The sequence below is a fragment of the Microtus ochrogaster genome, unplaced genomic scaffold (genome assembly GCF_000317375.1).
Source record: "Microtus ochrogaster isolate Prairie Vole_2 unplaced genomic scaffold, MicOch1.0 UNK51, whole genome shotgun sequence".
In the NCBI taxonomy this organism is placed as follows: Eukaryota; Metazoa; Chordata; class Mammalia; order Rodentia; family Cricetidae; genus Microtus; species Microtus ochrogaster.
The window spans coordinates 1,934,666-1,942,179 of NW_004949149.1; the positions used below are offsets into that span (position 1 = coordinate 1,934,666).

The 7,514-nt window shown below is 47.5% G+C and overlaps 1 pseudogene; it reads left to right on the plus strand.

The window, feature by feature from the left end:
* Nucleotides 1-691: 691 nt before the first annotated feature.
* Nucleotides 692-2,159, plus strand: LOC113455500 (annotated as a pseudogene).
* Nucleotides 2,160-7,514: the final 5,355 nt, after the last annotated feature.

Below are 7,514 nucleotides of genomic sequence, written 5' to 3' on the forward strand. Positions count from 1 at the left end.
AGGGTTTTTCTCTGGCTCACGATGATACCTTGTTATCGTCCATTATCACAGGACATCAGAGCAGGGGCTCGAGCAGGAACCCAGAGGCAGGAATGAAGTAGGGGGCACAAAGGAATGCTGCTTACTGGCTTGCTCCACTGTTCTACCGTCCAGGACCACCTGGCTGGGGTGGCATCCCTCGCAGTGTGCTAGGCCCTCCCACATCAACCAAGACAAAGCCCACAGGCCAATCTTACGGAGGCAATTCCTCAATGAAGGCCCCTCTCACGTGTCTCTAAGTCTGTGTCAAGTGGGCAAAAACTAAACTGCACAGCCACCACAGTTGGCACTAATGGCACTTTTAAAGGAAAAAATATTACTGCAACTAAATTTATTGATTTAGAAATAGGGCTACGCTGTTTTACAAACTGAATTTAGCCACACATCTTTTATTTGGTAGACTCGATACAGTACACAGACTTTATAGAGGTATGAAGAAACGATATGCCAAGTTTTTTAAAAAAAAAAATGGTTTGCATTGGAATGTATCTGGGTCGCGATATCCACTACAGGTGGAACTGTAATAAAGTTTGTCTGGGAGGCCCAGGCTAGGGAGAAACAAAGTTGGGGCAAGGACCTAAGCTGACAGTTGGCGTGATCTAGAAACAGATTGTCCCATGGTGAGGTGTGGACTCACCATGCAACCATGGACATGAACAAGCTGAGTACAGGTGACAGGCAGAGGACTCAGGTGGAAGAGGGCCAGCTGGTGGGGGGAGGGAAGTTGACCAGACTGGGGAGTTTTGCTAATAAGCCTACATGAAGCTGGCTGCATACCAAAGACAAAGACATGGACCTGGGGTTTCCTACTAGGTTAGGTACATGGGTCATGAAGTGGTACTCTTACTAACGTGAGCCCTTGACTTCAGTACCCAGTCACAGGTCACTAGGGAGGCCATCGGTTTAATGGGTGAAGCTGTGCTGGGTTCCAAAGGGGCAAAGAGTCGAAAGCCAGGTAGTCACCAGGCCAGCTCTATCCTGGGGAGGAGTAACCTCAAGTTTGCGGAATGGGCTCCCACTGTGCCCTCTGGCAGCCTGGACCTCATGGCAGCAGACAGCAAACAGATCATTGCCAGCCATCACATGCAATCCATCTCCCTCGCGCTGGCACAGCTGAGCATGTCACCTATGCTGTCAAAGACTGTGAATCAGAGAGCCTGTCATGTCCTGAAGTGTCCTAAGGGCTTACTCGGGGTGGCATAAGCACGTCAGAGTTGTGCTTCAAACAATATCTCAGGAATCCAGCCAAGCTGGTCAGGCCCCATAACAGCATGGCTGACTTTGCTGGTTCAGCGTGGGATGAGGAGGGAGAGCCACCTGACCATCAGTGTTACGATGACGATGACATCTTAGGGAATGAAGCCCCTCATGGTGGATGGTAGACATGAGGCTTCGGGCAGGGGCTGCTCAGCCCACTCTGCTGACTACCCAGATGGTCAGTGACTACCCACTTGGGGACTACACTGTCTATAGGGCAGTGTGCTGCAGGAGACCCTTAAGTCCATAAACATCACCTCCACCACCCCGCCCTAGCAGACAATTCCCTCCTACGTCAACATCCCGAATCTAGACAAGTCCATCCCCATCCTTCTGTTAAAGGCAGTGCACCCTGAGTCTTCTGACGTGAAGCCCTTTGAAGATTCCATTCCCATGGCTGAGCAGCTCCAAGGGCAGTCCTGGTCCCACTGGAAGCAGAGCCGGTGGGAGGCAGGAGCACAGCTGCAGCTCCGCAGGGACTTCCTGGTGTGAGCGCGCAGCCGCACCTGGCCGGTACAGGCTCACTGGCCTGCAGAATGGGCAGCTCTAGTGGACCCTGAAGGTGCGGTGTGGACAAAGGATCGCACTTTGAGAGTGCCAGTCACCTCATCAGCTACCACATGGACAGTCGCTTGGCCATCCGCTCTACAGGCAGTGAACCGTGGCTCCAACAACCTGTGGATTGGAAAGGGTGCTCTTTCCCAGCCTTCCCTGGAGGGCGCGCCCCTTATCCCCTTCCACAGGCTTCTCTAACTCATAGGACATCCGTTTGGTGGCTCTGGCCTTGGGTAGGAGCTAGGAGCAGTGTGGACACTAGGTTTTGTGCCTACCTGAGAGAGACGGTTTTAGTTAGGAGCCTGTGATAGTATCCTGCCTCTGCATAAACCTCACCAAAGTATTAATGTACAGAGTGATTCCTTGCCCGAGTCAACCTCATGTCCTTCCCCTCCAAGGGGGAGTTCTTAGGATGGAAAACACCCTATAGCGGTAGTCCCTGTGGAGCAATCCCCCTCTGGGGGAAGGGAAATAACCATATCTCTGGTTTACTCTGGTCTTCAGGGTACTCCAGATCCCTCCTAACACATCCTATTCCTATGCTTTCCTTTACAACTTTGCACCTTTGACCATCTCCTAGGTCTGCAGACACTTTAGGCAGAGTTCTCCAGCCCATCACTGTGAACAGGGGTTACTGACACCTTGGCTTCCGGAACACTGCCAGGCTCAGCACCCCTTCCCGTGTTTGGGAAGAATGGGGAAGAAGTGGCAGCCCCATTCTCCTCTGCATTGTGGTTGCACAGCCCTCAAAAAGATTGCCCCAATCTCTTGGGCTCTGGTGGCACAGGCCTTTGATCACAGCACTCAGGAGGCAGAGGTAAGAGGATTGTGAGGTCAGTCTGGTCTGCTCTTCAACTTAGTGAGCTCCAGGACAGCCAGGGCTATGCAGAGAGACCCTGATTCCAAAAACCAGAGACAGTAAGACAAATTGCCCCCCCCCCAGAGCTCCCTCCCAGTGGTGGAGGGGGGAGGCACAGGATTGAACCCTACCTTGCTCAGGGCCTCCTGGCCTTGATCTCTTCCTTTAAGAGGTCCACACATTTCTTAAGCCTGCCCCTTCCATGCCTGCATGTGTGTTATAGCTCAGTCAGAGCCTAGCCCTCCTTCCTGCAACCCCATCCACTCTCCCTCCTTTGGATGGGTGTGTGTGATGGTTTGGGCCTCACTTTGTGTACAGTTGACCCTGAGGTGGGTTTTGGAGACACAGAGATTGTAGCAGTAGGCCATCCCCAATACCGACTGTAGGTCTGGAAACATATTTTTTTGCTTCTTTTTTACATGCATACAGTTCAGGGCTGCAACTTTATTTTCCTGATTTTGTTTACCATTGCTTACTTTTGAGCACAAAATTTGATAACCGATTACATTTAGACATCACCTTGTTGACCTTTTTAAATCTATTTTTACAACTGTTGGGAGTTTACACTCTCTGGCACTAGGAAAGGAACTAGGCCAGGATTCTTGTTTTCTTCTTCTTCCTTAAGAGACCTGAGCATTAGTTTGGTTATACAGGGTTGTGGGGCCATGATGCTAAAGTTTACCTCAGATCCTAGCTTCCACCTTCCGCCTGCAGGCCGATGCAGCCAAGGCAGAAACCTTGCAAGCTCAACTAGTAAAGGCCTTGTAGACAAGGGGGTGGAGGCTGGCTTTCTATCTTGACCATTGCCTATTTTTTCGTTTGAATGTCTTATACCAAAGGGAAATAGTCTTCATTAAAGACTGTATTTCTTCAAAAATAAAATTAATCTGTATTAAACGCATCTGGGTTGTGCTATCCATGATGGAACAGAGCAGCAGTGACAAGATTTACTCTCCAGTGGCAAGGACGACAACAGGACAAAGGAGATGAAGCAACAGCTTTTAAGATGGTAAATAATAAAGGAGACACCAGTCCCTAAGAGCTGAGCAATAAATAAGCTGAATCATGTAGTTACCCCAACCTAAATAAACCCCGCGGCCAGAGTCCAGCAAGGGTGGATCACATGGAACCCAGATGACACCTTGAGGTGGGAGGGAGAAGAGGATCATGGGTAGACATGTCCAGCTAGGACCTCCATGTGTAAAATAAGAGGTACGATGTCGATACACAGATCAGGAGGGATAGGCTGGGAAGAGAATTCAGCGTAAGTCTCCCACTGTGCAGCAGGTGATAAAGCCTCCAAGGGCTGCAAGCGACAGTGAGGCCGAACAGCCCACCACAGCTATGCTAGTAAAGGAGAGAAGACCGAAGTACAAAAATTGTTTTGATCTAATTCATCAGAAAAAGAGCACAGGGAAACACAGGAGAGATGCGATAAACTGAAAACTAGAGCCACTATAAATCCAACTACATGATGATTATACTAAAAGTGACTTAAATGCCCTAAACAAAAAATAGATTTTTTTTCCCACCAAATAACAATATAATGACCAGGGTAGGAGATACGGTTCAGTGGGTAAAAATACTCGGGGTGTTTAACAGAGGACCAGAGTTTGGTTCCTGGCATTCGTATCGCACAACTCACAACTACCTGTAGTTGAGCTCTAGGGGATCTAACGCTTCTCCTGGCCTCTGAAGGCACCCTCATAAATGTGTGCCTACTTACAAGCAAACACACAGACACACAAATACCCCATAAAAATAAATGTTAAAAAATTTAACATCCAACTATCGTACTGCATACAAGAAGCTCTCTTTAAATATGTACATACAACAGGTTAAGTCAAAGATGAGGGCTGGGGATGGAGTTAAGTGGATGTGCATGAGGTCCTGGTTCAATCCTGACCACTGAGCACCGAAAAGAAACAGTAAAAGGTTTTCAAAAGACAATAAACATTAAAACTAATCTAGTTTCTATTAGCTCAAACTAATAGAAAATCGGACTGGCCATAATAGCAGAGAAGATAAACTTCAAGGCAAAGAATATTACTAAGATGAAAGACTTTATAATCATCAAAGGCTTAATTAGCTAGAATACAACATTAGTGGACGTGTGTGTGTGTGTGTGTGTGTGTCTGTGTGTCTGTGTGTGCACGCATTACACAGATGTTGAGGAGCAAAGCAAGAAGGCCTTGAAATGTAAAATGACTGACCTGGCTTTGAACTGTGGCATGATGGTTGCCTTACACCACCCGGTCCTCCCACTCCGGAGGGCGGGAGGCACAGATGTCCGCAGCAGTTTTATTTGTAGTAAGCATAAAACGAGAGGAAAGGAAAAAAGTTCTGAAAGTGACTGTCAAGGTGGCTTTGTGAGTTTGTCAAAGTTTATCAGCTTGAACACTAAATACATTTTACCTTGCAATTCAAAATAAAAAAAAACAGCAATAATTCCAGAAGACAGTGAAGGCTCATAAAAGCAACTGAGCTGTATCACACTGTGTAAAGTAAAACACACACACACACACCGAGATAGACAGACAGACAGAGACAGAGAGGGCAAAGTGCTCTCAGTGATGTCCACAAAGCTAGAGGCTCAGCAGGCAACCTACTTACTGCGCAAATAGGAGGCCCTGATTTTGAGTCTCCAACACACACAAAAGAGCTGGGCCTGGTTCTACACACCCTAACCCAGTGCTGAAGGCTGCAAACCTGCAGATCCCCAGAACTCGCTGGCAGGCCAGTCAAGCCAAAGTGGCCAGCTCTAGCTTCACTATGAGGCCTTGTCTCACAAAAGTAAGGTGGAAAGCAAAAAGGAACAATGTTCAGAGTTAACTTCTGGGCTCCACACACACATGAAGAAAAAAAGTACAAACACATACATGTGTGTGCATGCATACACCACATATATACACATCAAAGATAAAATCCAGTACAACAACCAAATGGCTGCACATCTGCATGCAGTAACACAGCAGTTGCTGGTGAAAGTCAATGATGTTAGTTGTACCATAGCAGGCTGAAATCAGTAGTGAGTTTTAGGGGTTCTATTCAGCCTTCTACAAATCCAGTAAAAGCATTCTAAATTTAAGCCAGGCAGTGGTAGCGCACCCTTTAATCCCAGCATTCGGGAGGCAGAGGCAGGCAGACCTCTGTGAGTTTGAGGCCAGCCTGGTCTACAAGAGCTAGTTCCAGTACAGGCTCCAAAGATATAGGGAAACCCTGTCTCAAAATCTCCTTCACTCATGGAAACGGGCAGTTTTCGATGTCGACATAGACTATTATGTCTAACAGATACCAAGCCTCGAAAGGGTTTCATATCCTCTTGTCTTCATTGGTAACGTTACTAGAAAACTGATGTAAATATAGACCCTCAGGGACTTTATTAGGGTGGTGGGTTATTTATCATCATTACCATGACCAAACACTTGACAAGAAGCAACTGCAGATTTGCTCTGGTTCATGAGATGACTCACACATGAGGCCCAACTCCCAGCCTTCCTATCATTTGTCAATTGATACACGTGGTCTTCTTGACTTGCCCATCTGTCTGGCCACTCAACTACTGTGTGCTAACCTTCATAGCCCTGCAGGTATGTCTCCTTGGTTATTCTCACCTTGACGGTCATTATACTATAACCTGACTTTTGGCAACTGGGCACACCACTTAAGACACCGTTCTGCTTAACTCATCATGGGGACACTGAGCCCTACATCTCCCTAGTAGACAAACTGGCCTACAAAGAGCTTCCTAAATGTTGTACACGTCTCTGGTTTTGTTGAATGATGTCCAATGAACCTTCTCATGGAACATGATTACTTGGGGGATACTTTAGCGGAATAACTCATCAACTCCATCATACTCACTACACTAAACTGTCTAAATATTTTAATTACCTTTTAGTTTGTATGCAGGGGAAGGAGCACATGCCACACACGCATTTGGCGGTCTGAAGACAGCTTGCAGAAGTCAGTTCTCTCCTTCCACCGTTTGTGGGTCCCAGGGGCTGAATTCAGGGCATCAGTCTTGGTGGCATCTTTACCCAGCATACCATCTTGCCAGCCCTGTCAACGTTCCCTTCCCTTTGCCACCGACCTAGAAAGCCTGCACAAACGGGTTACTAATTTTACCTTGCTTGTAGACACCATCCTGGTGGTGAATCTGGACCATCTTCCAGGATCCTAATCATAGAGTTAAATCCTCTAGCAAAATAACTCTATTGGATAATCTAAGAGCCCTACAGCAGGGGATGCCATGACATTAGTTTTCTTTCCTGACCCTCCTCAGCAGTTATCTCTACCACATTCCTCTGGCTCTTCGCAATGCATGCTAACTTTTACAGCTCCCATGTTTTCTCTGGTGAGCCTGTTTTACTTGAGCTCCTAAGCTACAGACTAAAGGACACGCTGTCTGAGAAAGCCTCTGCATTAGGACCAGTCTTCAAACGCACCCACGTGCCTCAGTCTCACCTGTCAGGATTGCTCAGGTGTCCTGGGGTGTCCCAACGTTGTGTGATACATTCCTTTGGATTGACAGGACATGAAAAGCTTTTCTCCTATGAAACCAGCGGTCCTCTGGCTTCCGCACACAGCTCCTACTGCACTTTTGTAGCCGCTGCTGTTCTTACACTTCTCTAAACACAGTGACGGGATTGTCTCCAGATATCCAAAATTCAGCAGGCCACTAAAATCTCCCTTCTACCACGACTGTGGTTTCCATGTGAAACCCCTAGACTCGTGTGTTTGAATTTGGTCCCAGCTGGGGTGCTATGTCAGAAGGCGGTGGAGCTTCCGTACACGACTGTGG